Source organism: Pleurodeles waltl, chromosome 3_1 (genome assembly GCF_031143425.1).
Source record: "Pleurodeles waltl isolate 20211129_DDA chromosome 3_1, aPleWal1.hap1.20221129, whole genome shotgun sequence".
In the NCBI taxonomy this organism is placed as follows: Eukaryota; Metazoa; Chordata; class Amphibia; order Caudata; family Salamandridae; genus Pleurodeles; species Pleurodeles waltl.
In genome coordinates, this window is record NC_090440.1 from 1,704,639,256 (window position 1) to 1,704,659,146 (window position 19,891).

Below are 19,891 nucleotides of genomic sequence, written 5' to 3' on the forward strand. Positions count from 1 at the left end.
GCCACAACAGTGCCAATCTACACCAAAGCACTTTCTCCCCAGTTACCGCTGATGTCCTCCAATATCCCCAATAGGGAAAGAAAAAGGAGATACATCTATTGGTCTACCCAAGTGTTTTGAGAGGATTGAAAGTATCAAACCCCAATAAATCTTGGTCAGTAGGCAGAGTGTGCCCCAAGAAGAATGCTGAGGTAGAAATCTCAATGGCACTAAATATCATGGACACACTATCGAAGGGTAAAATATTGAAAATTAAGTGAGTAAACATAGATTTTATATACCTAACCTCACATATATGCACCTTGAATATCTCTCTCTCTCTCTCTCTCTTTTCAGCCAGGCCCTCTGACCAACCCCTTGCTGGCAGCCAATCCCCTCCATGAATAGCCAAAAGCTGTGTGCAGCGTGGGGTTGGCTTCGGGGCCTGGCCACACTCAGGCAGACCCCATCCCCCGAGGCTAATATGTATTAAAAAAAATGGAGTGGGGTGTCCAGCCCCCCTTTCCAAACTTCTTCAGGTACCAGCGACTCCAGCGCCCAGGGCTTTGTTTTTAATTAAGGGGAGGTGGTCGTGCATCCCACCTTCCTGAGCCACTCCTGGCCCAGGGGACCCAATCTTAGAGGCCGGCTTCATAATGAATGTAAAGGGAGCTTGCAGACCCCTCCATGCTTCTATAGGGCACGGGGGCCCCAACCCGCATTCTTTTTTTCTTTCAGGTGGGAGACACACTAGGCTCCCCTAAGCCACTTCAGGCCCTGGAGACACAACCCTCCGAGGCCTTTGTTATTTCTTTATGGGGAGGTGCTGCAGGCCTCCTCCCTGAGGCAATAGGGGCCCCAGGGACTTCAGCACCCAGGACTTTAGGTGGGTGCCCAGTTCCCCACCTAGGCATCCACAAACACTAAGGGGGTCATTCTGACCCTGCCGGTCATGGACCGCCAGGGCCAACGACCGCGGAAGCACCGCCAACAGGCTGGCGGTGCTTCCTGGCCAATTCTGACTGCGGCGGTAAAGCCGCGGTCAGAAAAGGGAAATCGGCGGTTTCCCGCCGGTTTTCCCCTGGCCATAGGAATCCTCCATGGCGGCGCTGCAAGCAGCGCCGCCATGGGGATTCCGACCCCCTTCCCGCCATCCTGTTCCTGGCGGTTCTTACCGCCAGGAACAGGATGGTGGGAACGGGTGTCATGGGGCCCCTGGGGGCCCCTGCACTGCCCATGCCACTGGCATGGGCAGTGCAGGGGCCCCCTAACAGGGCCCCATAATGATTTTCAGTGTCTGCTTAGCAGATACTGAAAATCACGACGGGTGCCACTGCACCCGTCGCACCCCAGCAACTCCGCCGGCTCCATTCGGAGCCGGCTTCATTGTTGCTGGGTCTTTCCCGCTGGGCGGGCGGGCGGCCTTTTGGCGGTCGCCCGCCCGCCCAGCGGGAAAGTCAGAATGACCGCCGCGGTCATTTGACCGCGGTGCGGTCTTCTGGTGGGGGAACTTTGGCGGGCGGCCTCTGCCGCCCGCCGAAGTTGGAATGACCCCCTAAGTTGGGGAATCTGGAGGGAGCCCCTGTGGCCCTGCTGGCTCCACAGCCAGCACCATATTGGGTACTGGGGGAGCAACACCTTTCCTTTGCCACTGCCTCAGAAGGAGCCGTATTTTTACCTGCTCCCGCCAGGCGGGAGCAAAGTGGAGCTTCCTGCCACTCTCCTGTGCAGGAAACCACAGTGTCCCGGGGGTGGGCTCCCTGGGAAGTTGTATATTATCACTCTTCGGGCCGATATCGTCACGAGGGGGGGGGCCATACTAACATTACCTTCCCCAAATACTTTTAATAAAGACCCTCTGCCCCTAGCCCACCAGGAGAGTCAAATTATTAAAATATTAAACACCAGTTGTTTTTTTGTATATGCTGTGAAACTGCAGGGCTCCAAGGGGTCACAGCTTTTTAAAGAAAAATAAATTTTACACACACACACACACAGACACTCTCCGGGAGCAGGATATCCTTACACCTCACCCTATATTTCTTTCTTTATTTCACTCATAACAGAGTACTAAGTTCCTGAGTCCTGCACCTGCAACAATTTTACTCATGTTGCAGACAGCCAGTCAGAGCACTCGCTCCCACCTGAGCCTGATTCCTGTTAGAGTGAATTGACCCAAGGGGAAAAAAAACATGGGCCAATCAGAATGCTATAGTTTTTGAAACTGGGTTTGAGGGCTCTCCGAAGAGTCCCCTGAAACCCACTCTTCCAGATATACAAATATTTTTGTTCCTTAGTATGTCAGAAACTGCAGTACAGATTTACACCAAATCAAAAAAAGCACACTTTCTGGCCTATGATCTATCTTCCTCCCAAATGTGGTGTAATTCCGTTCAGCTGTTTTTGCGGCAGCGCTATTAAAAAAAAAAAGTAAATGGGAAATGCATGGGGATTTCGGGACCCCACTCCTTTTTCTTGGCCTCTGCTTGATGGATCACTACAAAACTTTCCATGCACAAACTAGGCAAAAAGGAGAACATTTTGGAAACTTTCATACAGATTCAACAAACAGCACTAAAGTTATTAGTGAAACAAAAAAGGCATTTCCTAAGGAAACGCTGACCTAACTGTAACTAACCAGTGGCAGCCACATCTGTGCAATATATAGATATATATTTTTAAGGTACATAGTTGTGAAGTTGGTAATAGTAAAGACTGTGTGAGTATCATGTAAGCTTTGTATTGTACTGTGCTAGGCTTGGTGGGATGCGGTCCTGTTTTGTCTTGTTGTAAGGTGCACCAAGTTCAAATCCCACTGTGGAATTATGAACTGGGTAGGTGGGTACATGTGAGTGAGTCCCTTAAGAAACCTCCCAGTGATGGGAGATTTGAATAAAGATGATTAATCTGGCAGTCTGAGGAAGGCAGAGATGGCAGACAGATAGCCTTTAAGGGTGCCCAAAGCAGAGCCCTGTTGGACAAGAGAGAGGATGAACAGGAGAACCTCAGGCAGATTTGTTGGTACACCATCGCACTAATTTGTTCCAAATATCAGGCGTATACCATTTTGGTGGAGGGACGCCTGGCTGTCAAGATAACATTGCAGATTTCGGGTAGAAAGTCGAAAGCTGTCAACTGCTGCCACTCAATTTCCACGCAAGCAGGCTGAGACTGGACAGGTTCGGGTGGAGAACCATCCCCTGCTGCTGCGACAGAAGATCCTCTCTAAGGGGCAGTCTGATCGGAGGATCAATGGCTATGCTGAGAAGCTTGAGATGCCATACTCTTTATCCCCAGTCTGGAGTCAGAGGAATGACTTGGGCCCAGTCATTCTTGATCTTCTTCAGAACTCTGGACAGAAGTGGTATTGGCGTGAAGACGTAAAGACATCTTGAGTTCCACTCAAGATGAAAAGCGTCACCGAGCGAGTGCCACCTTGGAAATTCCAACACGCAAAACAGCTGACATTGCACATTCTATGCAGAGGCACACAGATCTAACCAAGGCTTATCCCACTGCTGAAAGAGAGCTTGTGCCATCTCCAGATGGAGATGCCATTCGTGATCGACCATGCATTGACGGCTGAGTTTGTCTGCTCTGGCATGCACAGGGCCTGCCAGATGTTGAACCACTAGGGATACGCCCTGACATTCCAGCTATGTCCAGAGGCACAGAGCCTCTTGACAGAGGGTCCACGACCCAACTCCACCCTTCTTGTTGCAGTACCACATGGCGGTGGTGTTGTCCCTGAACACCTGCACCACTTTTCCTTGTAGACAGGGACGGAATGCTTTCAATGCGAGCCTGATCGCCCTCAGCTCCAACAGATTGATGCGGAGCCTGGACTCCGCCAGAGACCAGGTGGCTCTGATCTCCGCCTCCCCCACATGGCCGTCCCAGCCCAGGAGTGATGCATCTGTCACTACTGTGAGATCTGGTTGGGGATAAGAGAGGTATCTGCCTCAACCCAATCGTGATTCGAAAGCCACCATGGCAAATCTTACACATTTCCCTCAGAGATTTAGACCATGTCGGAGAGATTCCCCTGATGCTGCGCCCACTGGATCTTCAGGTCCCACTGCAGAGCCCCCATATGCCATCTGGCATGTGTCACCAGCAGGATGCAGGAAACCATGAGGCCCAGCAGCCTCAGAGTAATTCTCAGAGAAACCTAGGATAGAAGACAAAACATTGGTATCATAGCCCAAATATTCTGGACTCACTTTTCAGAGGATAGGCCTGAAACTGCACTGTGTCCAGAACAGCTCTGATGAAAGGGAGCATCTGAAAGAGAGTCAGGTGTGACTTCGGCATGTTTATAGTGAACCCCAGCAAATGCAGGAAGTTCGCCGTAGTCTGGAGCTAGGAGACAACATCCTGGGACGAGCCCTTCTTCAACAGCCAGTCATCGAGGTAGGGGAAGACGGAAACCCCTAACCGGCGCAGATGAGCTGTGACCACCGCCATCACTGTCGTAAACACCAGAGGGGCGCTGGAAAGGCTGGAGTGGAGCACAGTAAAATATAAATGCTTGTGACCTACCATGAACTGCAAGTAACGTCTGTGGGCAGGTAGGATTGAAATGTGAAAGTAGGCATCCTGCAAGTCTAATGCTACCATCCAGGGTCCGGGGCAGATAGGACCTGAGCCAAAGTGAGCATTTTGAACTTCTCCTTTCTGAGGAAGAGATTGAGAGACGGAAGGTCTAGGATAGGGCGGAGGCCCTTGTCCTTTTTGGGCACCAGAAAGTAGATGGGAATAACAAACACAACCTACTTCTGGCACAGGGACCCTCTTTATGGCTCCCTTGGCCATAAGAGCCATAACTTCCTCGCGGAGGAACACTAGGTGATCTTCCGTCATCTTATTGTAGGATTGTGGCATGGTAGTCTCGAAAGGGAGGGAATAGCGCCTTCAGACTATTTGCAAAACCCACTTGTCTGTCGTGATGGATTACCAGTGGGGCAGGTGATTGCGGATCCTGCCACCAACTGGGCCAGGATGGAACGACATACTATGAAGGTTTGGAGGCTGTGTCGGGGGCGGAGGTGGACTGGGAGGACTGCTGGCTCCCTGATCCACAAGCACATGGGATCCCACATCCTCGGCCATGCAGAGGCTGTGCAGCGTGCACGGCTCGGTTGCTGGAAGGGAACTGACGCAGTTGGGCACCCCTTTCATAGCCATGAAAGGGTCGAAAAGCAGACTGGGGGGGGTGAGGAGAAGCTGTGAGGCCAACAGAGTGGGCCGTAGCCTGGGACTCCTTAAAGCACTCAAGCCCTGAGTACACTTTGTCTCCAAAGAGAAGGGTGCCATCGAAGGGCATTTCCATGAGAGATTGTTGGACATCCCCCGAAAAGCCAGATGTCCTCAACCAGGCGTGGCACTGTAAGGCCACCGTTGACGCACCCATCTGGGACCTGGGGCAGCACTTGCATGACCCTATCCCATAGGGTATGGGAATAGCGGCCCAAAAGGCATGCAGTGTTCACAGACCACAACGCCATGGTGAAGGAAGAAAACAGTTTCTTCCCAAGCTGATCCAGTCTCTTTGATTTGCTATTGGGGGTGCAGATGGAAATGTGCCCAGTGAGGAAGAAGCCTGAATGATAAGACTCCCAGGAGTAGAGTGTTGGGTCAGGAATTTAGGGTTGTTTGACTCAGGCTGATGACGGCAAGCAATTGACCTCTTCACAGGAGCCCCTGTGCTGGGCTGGGACCAGGTACCCAGAAAGACAGCAGTCAGGGCTTCATTAAAAGGTAAAAGCGGTTACAAGTTGGAAGCTCCAGGCTGAATCACCTCAGTCCTGACTGCCACAGAAGGTAGCTCAGATCAGAGGACTTCCTTTGCCACCCTTCATACCACCATAGAATATGAAGATTCCTTCTCCGTAGCCTCGGTAGGGGGAGAAAGCATGGCAGCTTCAGGAGATGTATCCAGAACACTAGCTTCACCCACTTCCTGTGCCCAGTCTACTTCAGGGTCTTCCAGCTGGAATGATAAAAGTTCTAGCGACCCCTCCACACTTTCCCTATACCAGTACCCTTAAGAATAAGGGTCAGGATCCAACCTGGGGAACATAGGCCCCGTCAAAAAGACCTAAGCAGCATCGAGCGTCATCAGTCGAGCTCCGCGTTGGAGTCGAGTATAAGTATGGACTCGACGTTGATTGTGGGCCTGACTGGCGTCAGAAGCATCGTTGGCTTTGCCAGCACTGGTGAAGGTTGTGTTGGCACGACCGTTGCCGGCACGGATCCAACAACGGATCCAGAGGGGCCCTCCAGAGCCAGGCCGAAGCTGCTTGTGTGGAACGCAAGGCAGCCCCATCCTTCCTCACTGGGCCCGAAGGCGTAGCAGGGGGTCGGTCTGCCCAAAAATGAGGCGCATGACTTCATAGAAATCCTTGAGTTGGGCAGGGGTGGTCCCAGCTCTGGGAAACCCTGGGAGAAGTTAAGCCGACCCAGAAACAGGCTTCGAAGGTGGAGGCCTAGAGCGTTGACACTCTTCCCGCGTTGCATTGTCCAAGCAATGGGATGAAGTCAAAGGACATTTGTTCTTCTTGGACTTCCTTCCGTGACCCAAATGTCCGATGACTTCAAATGGGACGAAGAGGAGTGCGAGCGGTCTCGCAACCTTCCTCTCGAATGAGACTGAGAGCGACACGGAGTCGAGTGCTGGGCTGCCATGAGCTTTAGGGACCGCCCCCTCAACGCCTTCGGGTTCCTGGCCCGGAACTTGGAACACAACTTCTGGCGTGCTCCAGACACCACAAACACATGAAGTGCTGATCCGTCACCGACATCACGCAGTGACAGGAGTCACACAGCTTGAACCCCATATTCCATGACATCCTCGACTTGCCAAAAAAGTGTCAAAAACTAGACAAAATGGTCAAAGTCAGTCAAAAAACAACTGAGTGTAGCTTACTTCAGATCACGATGCCAACTATGCACACAGATTTGACTGACGCCACCTAACGGCACACAAGGGTACTGCTCGAAGAAAAAAATCTATAGATCCAGTCTAATGCCTTGGGCAATTCTAAGGAAATTCTAAGACAAGGAATCTGCAGCTAGGAGTCTCTTTCAGATATATATCACAGTAATCATGCCACTCCAGTACATGACAATTATCGGGCAGTTCTCCCAATCCCCTAAAAATCAAGTGGAGAAATGGTTGTCCTCGACCCAGTTTGCACAGCTAAAATATGCTGAGCCCAAATACATTAGTGAAAAATTGCCTCAGCCACCACGCTTGAAGCCTAATAGCCCCATCTGCCTTGTGGTCGTTAAACACGTTCTGACAATTGAGAAGAAGCAGAGCAAGATCTGCTAGTGCCAGTTCCAGCTTTATAGAACAGAACAACAGTGTTAGCCAGATTACACAATTACCTGCACTGTATACTGGTAAATGCAAGGTTAGTAGGAGCAGACCATGACATTCTGTCATTAGATCACTTAAGGGATCTCTGTTTGGTGAGAGAGTGGAGGCCACTCAGGACCAAGGACAGGGAGGTCCATGTTAGTTAGAGAAACCGGGCTATATGGGGGAAACTGTGAGAGAGTCTGGAGAGGAGATAATGGTAGAAATTCAGGAAAGGAGCATTGTAATGTCAAGCCCTCAGCTCCTACACACAGGATTTCTTCCCCAAGTGTGTCCCCAAATTAGCTTTCCCGTTCCAGTCCCTCCCACAAACATTCTCCACCATCTTACTATGTCATGGGTACCAGTATCACTAACTCTAGGAGTTATTCTCTTACCTGGGTTATGTCTAGTTGATACCATGCACTTGCAGTTGACTCCCCAGAAAGCTAAGTCTGCGAAGGAGAAGGCAAGGGAGTTTTATAGAGAGAGGTTAAGAAACGATTGTAAAGGAGGCAAACCAGACAGGCGGAATACGCCAATGAAGAAAGAACAAGGGATTGAAAGGAGAGGGATGGGGAAAGGGAAATGGAAAGGCAGGAAAAAAAAGAACTGGAGCGAGAGGATACCTTTTAAGCTTTGGAGAAATAAAAGCTCAGTATCACAGCAGAGACAGCTACATCTGGGTAAGCGATTCCACCTCCTGCTTTACAGGAGTAACTGTCAAGGTTGTGAAAGAGCTTGAGGCACATGTGTGTGGGAGGCCAGAATATTTTTGTATGATTTGTGAGCTCTGAGATCATTTGTAGATTGTTTTAAAGAATGTGTCCATGGTAACCAGTTTAAGGAGTCATTTGCCTACTTTAGGTATAACAATCATTGAGAGGATGTCTGTAATTGGTCATATGGAACATGACCAAATGAAAGAAGCTCTCAAAAGACAGCTTGAGCTGAAGCCAGCTTAGTACCCTTAGAGCCTCAAGGACTGCAAGAGAGCAGATGGCGTTCCATTTGAGACATTGATTCATGGTGTATTGTGTGACTGGAATGAGTGGGTGAGAGAGATGGAGGCCAAGACATTTTAATGCCCTTAACCAGTTGATGATGACAAAGTGAGATAAAGAGTGTTCTACCCTACATAGGCAATACCCAGTCTTGACACAGACGCATCCAGACAACCTTGTTATGTTGGCTGACAAATGGTTATCAAACCAGGTTAACTAGGCCTGGAGCAGAATGGCTCTAAGCCAAGAGGAGAAAGGAACTTTAAATGAGCTGGTTCCAAACCAGAAGGTAAATACCAGAGTAATTCCCAAGGGTCCAAGTAAGGACATAAGTGGAAAGGAAATTGATTTCCAAGTCAGGAACACAATTGGAATGGAGGATAGAAAGTTTCTTCTAAACCGAACGTAATTACTTTGTAATAAGTGTCACAAGGAAGGGCAATATAAAAGGCACTGTCAAGTGAAAGACCCTATATCAGCTGCATCCAACAAGGTGAGTATGTTGGATGTGGGTAAAGGGAGCCAGATGGCCTCCAGCACATCCATCCATATACCATGGGGATTTCTGTTGGAGGCTAGTATCACTGGAAAGAAGGTTCCTGCCCTGATGGATAATGGTCTTTATAGGAATGTGGTTGAGAGAACTTATCTCAGACAAGAGAAGAAGCTCCCCGGTGCCAATGGCCTAGGCTCAGTAGCCAGTGGGGGTGACAGTTTGCCCATTTGCCGGAGTTGAGGTAGAAATCATTGGCAAGTCAACATTAGTTAATATGGGGGTGAGAGGAGCAAAGTACTAGATGGGTGTAAGGCACCTAATTGCCCCATGTTTAGTACCAGGACAATACACCTACATGGTGTAGACCACATCAGCTATGGTGGCCAACGCACATGCTGCATATCAGTCTCAGGATGACACTGACACCATCCCAGATTTGATTTGACAATACCAGAGAGAGGTAATGAGAGGATCAGGCCAGACTCTGAGAAAGCACAGATTGTGATGTCCTTCAGTCCTGGGAGAGGAGTTTGGGACACCCGAAGAAGACCAGAAGTTTGAATCTGGGTTACTGCCAGAGCTGTAGGTGTTGCTGCTGCTTGAATGCCTACTCAGAAGAAATGCACCAGACACACAATGAGTTTCCCACACCTGTGGGACTTCAGAACGAAGCCCTAGGATAGGTCACCACGGGAGTGGTCGTAAGACATTATTTGGGCTGGGAGCATGGAATTCTTTACAGTGAGTCTGTGAATCCTGAGCCAGGATCAGGAGGCTAGTGGTTTCCCCTAGTGTAAATCAATTTTTTAATTGTCACTGGCCCAGAAAGTGCTGTTAGCAGGTCACCTGGGCAAAGGAAAAGTTATACTCTTTGTTCTACTGGCCAGGGATGCATAGTTGAGTGGTAAGTCAGGAGGTAAGGCCAAGGCACTGTCATCAGTGCCACTATCAGTTGTGGGTGTTCTATTTGTGCAGAGGAGAATTGAAAAGAAATTAAATGAATATTTATTATATTAAAACAAATCAATTACAAATAAAACAACATAGACATCAGTTAATTATAAGCAGGTCATCTTAAAATCTGCGTAATAGTAACAAAATCGGAGTCCCAGAGTCTCAATCATTGTGTTTGGCCTTGATCCGATAGCTCAGTAAGACACCTAGTTAAAGTGCAAGTGTTAGTCAAAAAAGTAAGCCTCAAATATATTGAGTTGAGATATTTTACCAGTTTACTGATGAAACAGTTTGTCTGAAGCGTCAAACAACAGCTCGCTGCTTCTATCACTGTTCGGTTCTTGCTCTCAATGAAGGATTGATGCAAATATTTTCTCTGAAAATCTAGTAGGTTCAGGCAGATACATAGTATGTGTTCCAGGGTTGCGGATCTGTAGCTGTATAGTCTGTAGCCAACATGTGGGCACAGAGCTGTTTTCAAGAAGCCCTCCAACTTGGCTATGGGGATGTATAAAAGACAAAACCATAGTTATTTGGCTTTTTTGTCTGCCTCCAGGTCTGAGTCACCATAAGGCTGTTTTGGTACACAGAAGGTGTCAAAAGCTAAATAGCTGTGTTTGTGTTTGTTAGAAATTGGGTTTCTAGTTGGCAGATGTATGCACCCTGTCCATGCAGGAACCACAATCGTAGTCAAGGTAAGTCACAAACACATCCTAGGTTAACGTATGCTCATCCTCTGGTATCTCGGCAAAGAACAGTCAGGCTTAACTGAAGAGGCAATGTGTAAAGTATTTATGCAACACCTCAAACAGTAAAACAGTGAATACACCACACAAAAAGATACCACACTTGGTAAGAAAAATAGAGCTTAATATAATAAATTAAAGAAGATGAAAATGAGAAAAATTCAAGAGGTAGAACTGACATATGAATTTTTAAAGAATAAAATGTGAAATGGCGCTTAGAAACAAGCATCACCAACTGGGGATATCTGGCTGTGCTGGACATGGACAAATCAAAAGTTCAGACCAACCACAATGGAATATGGGCCGGATATAGGGTCCCCATTGGGTCCACTAAACAAAAGTTCCTTAATCCTACTTGCGTCTACATCTAAGATGCTTGGAACAGGCTGAAGCGATGCGTTAATGTTGATCCCAGCAGTAGAGGCGATGCATCGATCCTTCCACACAGAAATGAAGATGTCAATTTTCTCCACGCAGCAGCAATGGTTTGGTTCATAGATGCAGCAGTTCCAAAGACAATGCATTGAAGTCAATCCACGCTGGAAAGACGATGCATCGTCTCCGATCCATGCAATAGGGGCAGATGCACCAGTTTAGATCCATGCAACATGGGTGATGTACCAGTTCCAATCCGTGCAGCGGCAGTGATGCATTGGCTTTGACTGGAGCACCACATTATACCCACTTGGCAGGACAAGACTCACGGTTGGCAGAGTGCAGGTGCTCTAGCAGGTGAGTTGGGTGTCTTTTGTGTCCCTGAGACTTCAGAAAACAGGAGGCAAGCCAGCAAGCCCTTGGTCTCACGCTGGCTCTGAGTAGGAGAGATGGAGGTCCAGCCATTCCCTTTCCAAGGCAAGGAGGGCAGAAGTTCAACACAGCAGACCAGGAGTCCAGCAGAGTGGCAGTTCTTTTAGCACAGCAGCCCTTCTTCCTGGCAGAGTAACCACAGGTCCAGAAGTGTACTGAGTTGGTGGTTTCTGAGGCCCTGTACATATACCCAGTTGCGCCTTTGAAGGGGGGGGACTTAAAAGAGCGGCCTTTGAAGTGCACAGAGTCCCTACCCTTTGTGCCTTGGCTCTGCATTCACTACAGCAGGGTATGCAACCCTTTATGTGGGAACACAGCATATTCAGGTGTAATTGTCAACTCCACCCTCCCATCCTGCCCAGGATGTCCCATCAGTCACATCTGAGCTCCCTTTGTGTGCGGCTGTCTAGAGGGAAACCACAAAGCCCATGTATTCAGAGACAGGCACCAAATGGCCAAAGTAAGAAATGCCAACTTACTAAAAGTGGCATTTTCAGAATTACAATTTAAAATTAGACGCCACCATAAGTTGTGATTTTAAATTGTGATTCCAGAGACACCCAACTTAGAGGTCCCATCCCCTACCCACTGGAAACTACATTTATAAACTTTAATAAAATAATCCCAGTGTAATAAGGTAATCCCAATACATTGCAATAAGGCAATCCTTGCAGTATTGAACAACAGATTTAAGAGGTTTTCACTACAATGACATGTCAAATTTAAAAGTACATGTCCTATTTAATACACTGCGCCTTACCTTTGGGTTGTCCAGGGCCTACCTTAGGGGTGACTTATACGTATTCAAAAGGAAGGTTTGGGCCTGACAAGAGGGTTAACTTGCTAGGTAGACATGACAGTTTAAAACTGCACACACAGGCTCTGCAGTGGCAGACCTGAGACATTGTTAAAGGGCTACTTAAGTGGGTGGCACAATCAGTGCTGCAGATCCACTGGCAGCATTTCATTTACAGGCCCTGGGCACATGTGGAACAATTTAATAGGGACCTATAAGTAAATTAAATATGCCAATCGTAGATAAGCTATTATTACCACATTTTAAGGATAGAACACATGCACTTTAGCACTAGTTAGAAGTGGTAAAGGGCCTAGAGTTCTAAAGCCAACAAAAATGTAGCAAAAAGGGGAGAAGGAAGGCAAAATGTCTGGAGATGACCCTGCAGAAAGGGCAGTTTCCAACTTTTTATGAATTGTTTTTAGGTTGTTGTAGCAATTGGCCAAAGAAGAGAGTTTTGTATTGAGCATTTACGAGTGCCTCTTTGGAGGTTGGATGAGTTGCCCAGAGATGGCAAGTTGCCCTCTTCCAAGAGTTTTTTAATACAACAGAGACTGATGGTGCCACAAATTCAATTGTTGATATAGCTCTTGGAGGATCCACTTTTTCAGAGTGCCCTTCTGTGCAGACCTCTATTTGCATAAGCAGTTGAAGAGACAAGCTAAGTGTAAGCTGCTTACAGATTTTAGATTCAGTGTCAGGTGAATAATTGCCGGAGGAGTGAAAGACCTTTTATTTAGTATGAGCCTGACATTTCTCATGTAGATTGTGGTAAGATTAACAATCTGTTTAGGTGGAAGTGCCACTGAGGCACAAAGAAGAAGCAAAAGGAGTTTGACGTTCAAGGGCAGAAGAGAGGGCATGTTTTTTCATCCGCCATGGATGGTGGAGAAGCGATTAACTTCCTTAGTGACTGCAGGAGCTTTGTTTTTTTACTTCGTCAATATGAATGAACCAGGTTTGTTTAGAGTCAATTGTGTTACGTAGGTATTGAGCTGTGAGCAATGTCTACTCAATGTTTGCCAGTCTGCCAAGCTAGACGCTTGCCCTTTTTACCAAATGCCAGAATTCTTGTTTATGAGGCCTTGATGATGAGAGCACTGGCAAGACTGAATAGATTATGGTTCCTTAGTTGGGACTGAAGGCCAGAAGGTGCTAAAGAGAACATCACCAAATTATCAGCATAAACAAGGTAAATGATAAGCCACCCGCCCAGTTTGGATGTGAGACCTTCCAAGGAGCTTAAGTTGTAAGACAGATTGGTTATATTTAGAAAACAATAGTGGTGCCAATACACATTCCTGTTTTACACCCTTTTTGATTTGAAATTTTGGCGAGACTTCTTTCTTGCTGGACCGAATTACCCTTGTCCAAGTATCTGTGTGCACGATTGTAATTAAGTGTAGTAACGAATGATCCATACCTTTATCAGCCTGTTTATTCCAGAGTAAATTGCACTTCACTTTATCAAAGGCCCAACTTCAGTCAAAGCAGGCATGCAGGGCCTTGTTGGCCTTCATCACAGAGGTTAGCTCTAAGATGTTGCCTACTGTGGAGCAGCCATTGCAGAAGCCTGTTTGATTCACCTGGCAACAGACTATTATTGCTCACCCATTCACTTAGTTTGCTCAATAAGTGTTTGGCAAACAGCTTGCTTCAGTGTCTTGTTTATCAAGCCCTTTTTGTGGATAGGATGTATTAACAGCTATCAAGGACAAAGGTATTAAGCGAGTAAGTGAAATCTGGTTAAATAGACCAGTGAGAAGTGTGTCCCATAATGTTGCATTCTGTTTGCACACTGCGATTGGAAGGTCATGTGGGCTTGGGGTACAAGATGATCTAGAGTTTTTGATCAGGGTGATTATCTTGTTTCGGTTCACACTAAATCTGTTATATAAATATATGCATATTTATCTGTTTGAAAGGAGAGAAATGTTGCAACTATACATCTCCTTGATGTGCAGTTCCCAAGAGTTGTAAGAAATTAAATGGCTGTTAGCTGCTTTTTTTATTTTCTTGGTTATTATGGATTATGTGAGTTTTGCCCAGGCCTGGTCTTGATCGGAATTCACAATATTGGACCATTTAATCCCCCACCCGCCCCCAGGCAATCAGTATATCTTGGTTGGGATGGATCATGCCATTAGCCTTTCAGAGGCAGTAACTCAAAAGACCTCAGCCACAAAGGTGGTAGCTACATCACCTCATGAGAAATGTGCGAGCCAGTCAGTGAGACTTACCAGGCCTCCTCAGCCTACCACCCGCAAACCAACGGGTTGGGGGAAATATGTAACAAGACCTTAGAAGCATGATGGGAACTTTACCAGAGAACATCAAGAGGTAGCATACTCTTCTCCTGCCATATCTATTGCCCACCTACAGAGAAATCCCACAGTAGGGGGAAGCCTTCAGCCCCTTCAAATTTTTAGTTTAGGCACCCAGTGTGTGGCCCACTGACTTCAGTCAAAGTATGATGGGAAGGAATCAATGTCTCACCTCCAAAGGGGTGATGGACTATGTGATTGGCTTCAGGAAGTGGATGGTGCAGTACATACATGAGTAAGTCAAATAAAAACCTGCCAAAATATGATTACATACCACAAAGTATTTTTTACATTGCATTTTGTTTTGATACAGTTATCATAAAAACAACTTGGTTTTCTCAAAAAGAAGATGTGAAATACTGGATGAAGCTATCCTCTTGTCCCCATGTTCACCAGAAACATCTTGTCTAAATGAACTATTTATTACCACACTGCTGTAACATTCATGCAGAAAACATCTGAGATAAAAAACCTAATGAGTCGACTTCATACTTACAATCAATAACAGGACTGTTCATGAACAACTTGTGCATACCAGTCCAGGAAGAGATGCCACATTGACCTGGGAATACTGGAGTTTAACCTCTGGTAAATCACCCTATAATCAGCAAACACCCGTTCCTGAAAAAATGAAAATAAGGGATCTTTCTATTACTTACTGATCATGACTCCCAAGAACCAAATTAAATATCATCAATTGTTGCAACTTATTTGCTTTCATTTCATTGTCTATCACCTCAAAACCTCTAGGAGACTAACCTTTGAACACCCCTTCACCCAAGATCTCCCGTATCACATTACTCACAGCCTGCCAGAATTTCTAGAGCACTGGATACCTACTGAACATGTAGAAATTATTAGCTGCTGGCTCCTCACATTTTGTATACTTTATTTACTCCATAGGATTGTTCTCAGATACAGCAAAAATGTTTTCTCTTTTATTAGGCTAACCATATCACTTGTGTAGAAGATCTCATGAAGCTTGCCATTAATATTCTCTTTACAGCAGTATTGGTAACTCAGTTCTCTAAGCAGCAGAAGACAAAAATTATGTTCTTGAAACAGACTGTGTAATTTTGATCATTCATCCTTTCAAATCCTCCCTTTCTTTAGTCCCACATCCAGGTTGGTGATCTCAGTGAGCCACATCTTAGTTTCTGTCCCTCTGAACCAGGTAACAAGACAGTTTTGCTTTAATTGTGTTGACTAGGCCATCTGTGACTTCATCTTCCCTCTCAATCAATAAGTCTTTAATTGTTTCAATCCCACCCTCCTTTAAACAAGAGCTCAAAGTACCATCTAGTGGGACACTCAAGGAATCTCTGGCATTAAAAGATCAGCATCCAAAGATCTTATGTAGCAAGCTATTTCTAACCAATTTACAAATTCACTCTACAATATCTTCATCTGGAGTTTTCTGAAGAACTTTGGTGCAGCAAAAGTACATATATATTTTTCTGACTTTTAATTATTGTCATTTGGGGTTTTCAAAACAAATCAACAGGGCAGTCACCATTATCTTTTACATTTTTCTGCTGTGTTTTCGCAGTAAATGTATACTGAAATTGTGCCTCTTGCTGTCACATAAAACTTTGGTAATCATGAAGTGGATTTCTCCTAGCACCTTCTTATCAAAGTGCCTTGGTATGCTGTCAAACAATAAAGTGCATGTTGGCATAATAATAATTTTGTTAGATTCTGCTGATTAATGTAAAAGTAATTCCCACTCAAAGATATTTTTCCAAAATGTACTGTCAATTGATATTGTATGACAATATAACTTTTCTTATATATACTTTTTGGGCATCCCCCACTATCTATAACCTTGCTGAATCCCTGTTTATCTTAAAATAGTCCAAGGGCTGTTTTTCAAGTTCTAATAATAAAGTCCTGTTAACTGTCCAACTCATTTGTCCAACTGAGCTCTCTTCTGCGCTTGTGTACATTTGAAGAAGACACTAGACAATACGCCTTATTCTACCTACCTTCACTTTGTGAACTAGGTAGTGATCTAAACTTACGTAGACCAACACTTCACCTATAAGCATCCCCAATTTTCAATATTCTCATAAGCTCTAGAAATGAGGACTTGCCATTTTACAGTCTGGAGTGTGACCTTGGTTTGGACCATTCCATCTCCTTATTTAAGACAACAGGGAAATCGCCATCCATAAATAGGGAGGGCATCTGTGCCAGTTCTAACAGTTTAGAAAAATGATCTGCCTCATCTCTATAAGGGTCATATGCTAAAGCAGTGGTACAATGTAGATCAATTGGTATCTCATCAATAAACCACCAACAGCATGTATAATTCTTGTGCCTTATAGCCTTGACCTTCTTCCATGATAATAAAGTCTTACTCCTGGTGTTGAACTGCTGAGTTGTAAACAGGCCTATCACTTTCCATGTGGGAACTAAAAACTTGTAGGATTCAAATGGAACCAAATGGGTCATATCTGCAGTGTTAAACTTAAAATAATCTAGAATCATCTCTGTTTTTTCTGCTCTCTTCTATCCTTGACAGACACTGACAAATCCTCAGTACCAGGGCATTACCCACTCTAGTAGTTATCATAATTCATAAAAGTATGAGTAAAACATAATTGCTGATGAGGCTACTTAAGAACTTCTTTTTTTCAGAATGTTCTTTCTGTTCCCACCCAACCTCTACATTCCTGTTGTGATGACCTCCAGCCAGGCACAGGAGGAACCCTTTACCACTAGGAGACCAAAAGGATTCCTTCCAAGTTCTAGCTGCACCTAAGCATTTTCTCCTAACCTGCTTTACCCTTATGTGTAAAGCGGGTTTCAAAATACAAAGTTGCCATAAGATGTCCTTTCCAACTGCATGTGATTACATATAGACCAATCTCCATTGAAGCCTTAGGCACTGAACATTCCCACCCACGTGCAGGGATCCTGGTGCACTTCTTGACAATATTCAATCTTAAGTTTAGATGTTCGCCTCTCTTCAGCAATTCCTGGAGAGATTCTTAAGACATTAATGTTTTGCAGTCTATGAGTAAAGCTACATTGAAAAGTTGGTTCAGATTGTGTTTCAAAGCGTGTAATAACTATATAAAACCATTTAGACAGTGAACTGGATTGTTAAAATTATTGTTTAAATATCACATGCAAACCTTTTTCAAAAGGAAAAAGCTGAAGGAAGGGAGGACAATGTAGACCCATAGGATGGGCCCACAGCCCCTCCATTATCCCACCATGCCCAGCAGGTGGCAGTTGCCTCAATTGTTTTCTGGCTCCTAGTGACAAGATCTTGGAGCACTGAACTCAGTTGTTTGGCTTTTTTTTCCTCAGAAATGTCACTAGGACATTTTTGACAACTACTTCATCAGACAGATTTCATTAGTACTTGTGGTTTTCTGACAAAACAAAATTTCATTTGTCAAATAAAATGTCATCTTTATTTGACAAGTGTACTGTCTGTGGAAGAAAGAAGGCCAAGTCAGACTCTCATAACACCGGCATCATCTGCCTTCCTGAAAGTCATATTCCTGACAGGTGTTTACACTGCAGGAAGTTTTCCAGATGCACCCTAAGAGAAATGGAAAAGATTTGCTTCCCTAGAACAGAGGAGTGACACAGGCAGCTTCAGGTGTAATATGAAAGTGGGACGTCAATGGAGTGAAGAGAGAATCAGTCAGTCAGTCAATCAATCAATCAAAACCTTTATTCAGATTTAACAAAGAGAGTCAGTCCTCTACCAGGCCCTCTACCTCTTCCTCTGAGGACTTTGGGTGTGGGAGAGGCAAAAAAGAGAAGCTAACATTAAAAACTGCGTTGTTCCAAGTCGACGTTGAGGGCAAGGACATCAAGACAAGGTACAGTCCCTACATTTTCGCCATCAAGAGCTGGGTCAGCGTCGAAGAGGAGACAACATTTGAGGTTGAGACGAGGAGAAGTTCAACATCGAGAAGCTTGTCGACGTTGAGTCCTAGAAGAAAATTGACATTGAGGAGTAGGTTGACATCGAGGCAATGCAGACCTGTAGAAGAAGTCAGCAAATCAAAGCCAAGATGTCTACCATCCACCTCTGACTCTGAATACTCCAGGGTGTATTCTCTATTGTCGCCTATATTGCTTTCAGACTCTCCTATGCCTCTGCTACCTCCTCTGGTACCTCTTCCACCTACTTCGCCAGCTTCTCTTCAACAACCACAAACACCTGTGAAGCACCTTGGCCGGCAAGATCTTTTACCACTTCTCTGAGATCAAGATCTTCTTACTCCACATCTCGCCATAGGTCAAGAGCACAAACACCTTCAAGGCATCGCCATCAGTCTTAGCACTCTTCTTCAAGGTGATCTTCCCGACATTCACACCCATTACCATCCTACACTTAGATCTAAATCTAGGACAAGGTTACAACCCAGATTGCCTTATTCAATTTTGTCCTCCAGCACTGGAAGGTAATCGCCAGCTCTGTCTGACTCTCCTCTGTCAAGGATTTCACCAATCGATGACATTAACACCTTCCAAGAGGTGCTAGTGGGAGGACCATCAACATTAAATATTCTGTTGTCTGCCCCAACACCATCAACATCCGTGATTTTCTAAACACTTCACCAATGAGCGGCATCCAGACCCCTCTTACCCCTAGCCCTGGGATTATTGGAACCAGCAATGGACCTCTGGCGCAGGACCCATTATTCCTCCATTCTGACCCTCCCCCGGATTATGTGGTCATTCTAGCTGCAAAAAAGGTGCACTCTACTACTTTTTCGTCTAGAGTTCCCCCAGACAAGGAGAGTAAAAAACGTGAATCTGTAGGATGTAGGGTGTGTAGTAAGGTGGCCACTACAATGAAGGCAGCAAGTGCATCTGCCCTGCTAGGCAGGTATAACAGAGCCTTATCTCATCATGTCGGGGGTGTGCCTCATTCATAACATTCAACATCAAATGTGTTTCTATTTGTCCCTTTAGCCGCTTCAGGAATTCTATTATTGAGCACAGTATTCCACCTATCAGGAATTCTGTTTCCCTTTTTTTGCAATTTAGTGATAGTGCAAGTATTTTTTTCAATAATTCCCTCGGATTTAGCTACAGCAAGTTCAGGGTCTTGGATTATAAATCTCATTTTTTAAATGGGTTTAGGCATGCTGTTTGGATCACACTCCTCTTTTCTGTTTCTCAAAGGTAAACATGATTTCCGTTATCATATATCTAAATGACCTCTCTAATATGGATTGTGAAGGATTACGTCTACATTCAGGGTTTGTCCAGAAGCATATTCTTCTCCCTTACCATACAGCTCTATCTTTCTGGCTTCATCCAACTTTACTACATCACTCAGGGAACTCCATCTAGACACCTGTCTATCAGTGGTGACTTGCCCCCACTTATTAATTGTTATACAAAATCCTATCAAGGACACAACATTAATTTTAAGTGGCCAGATACT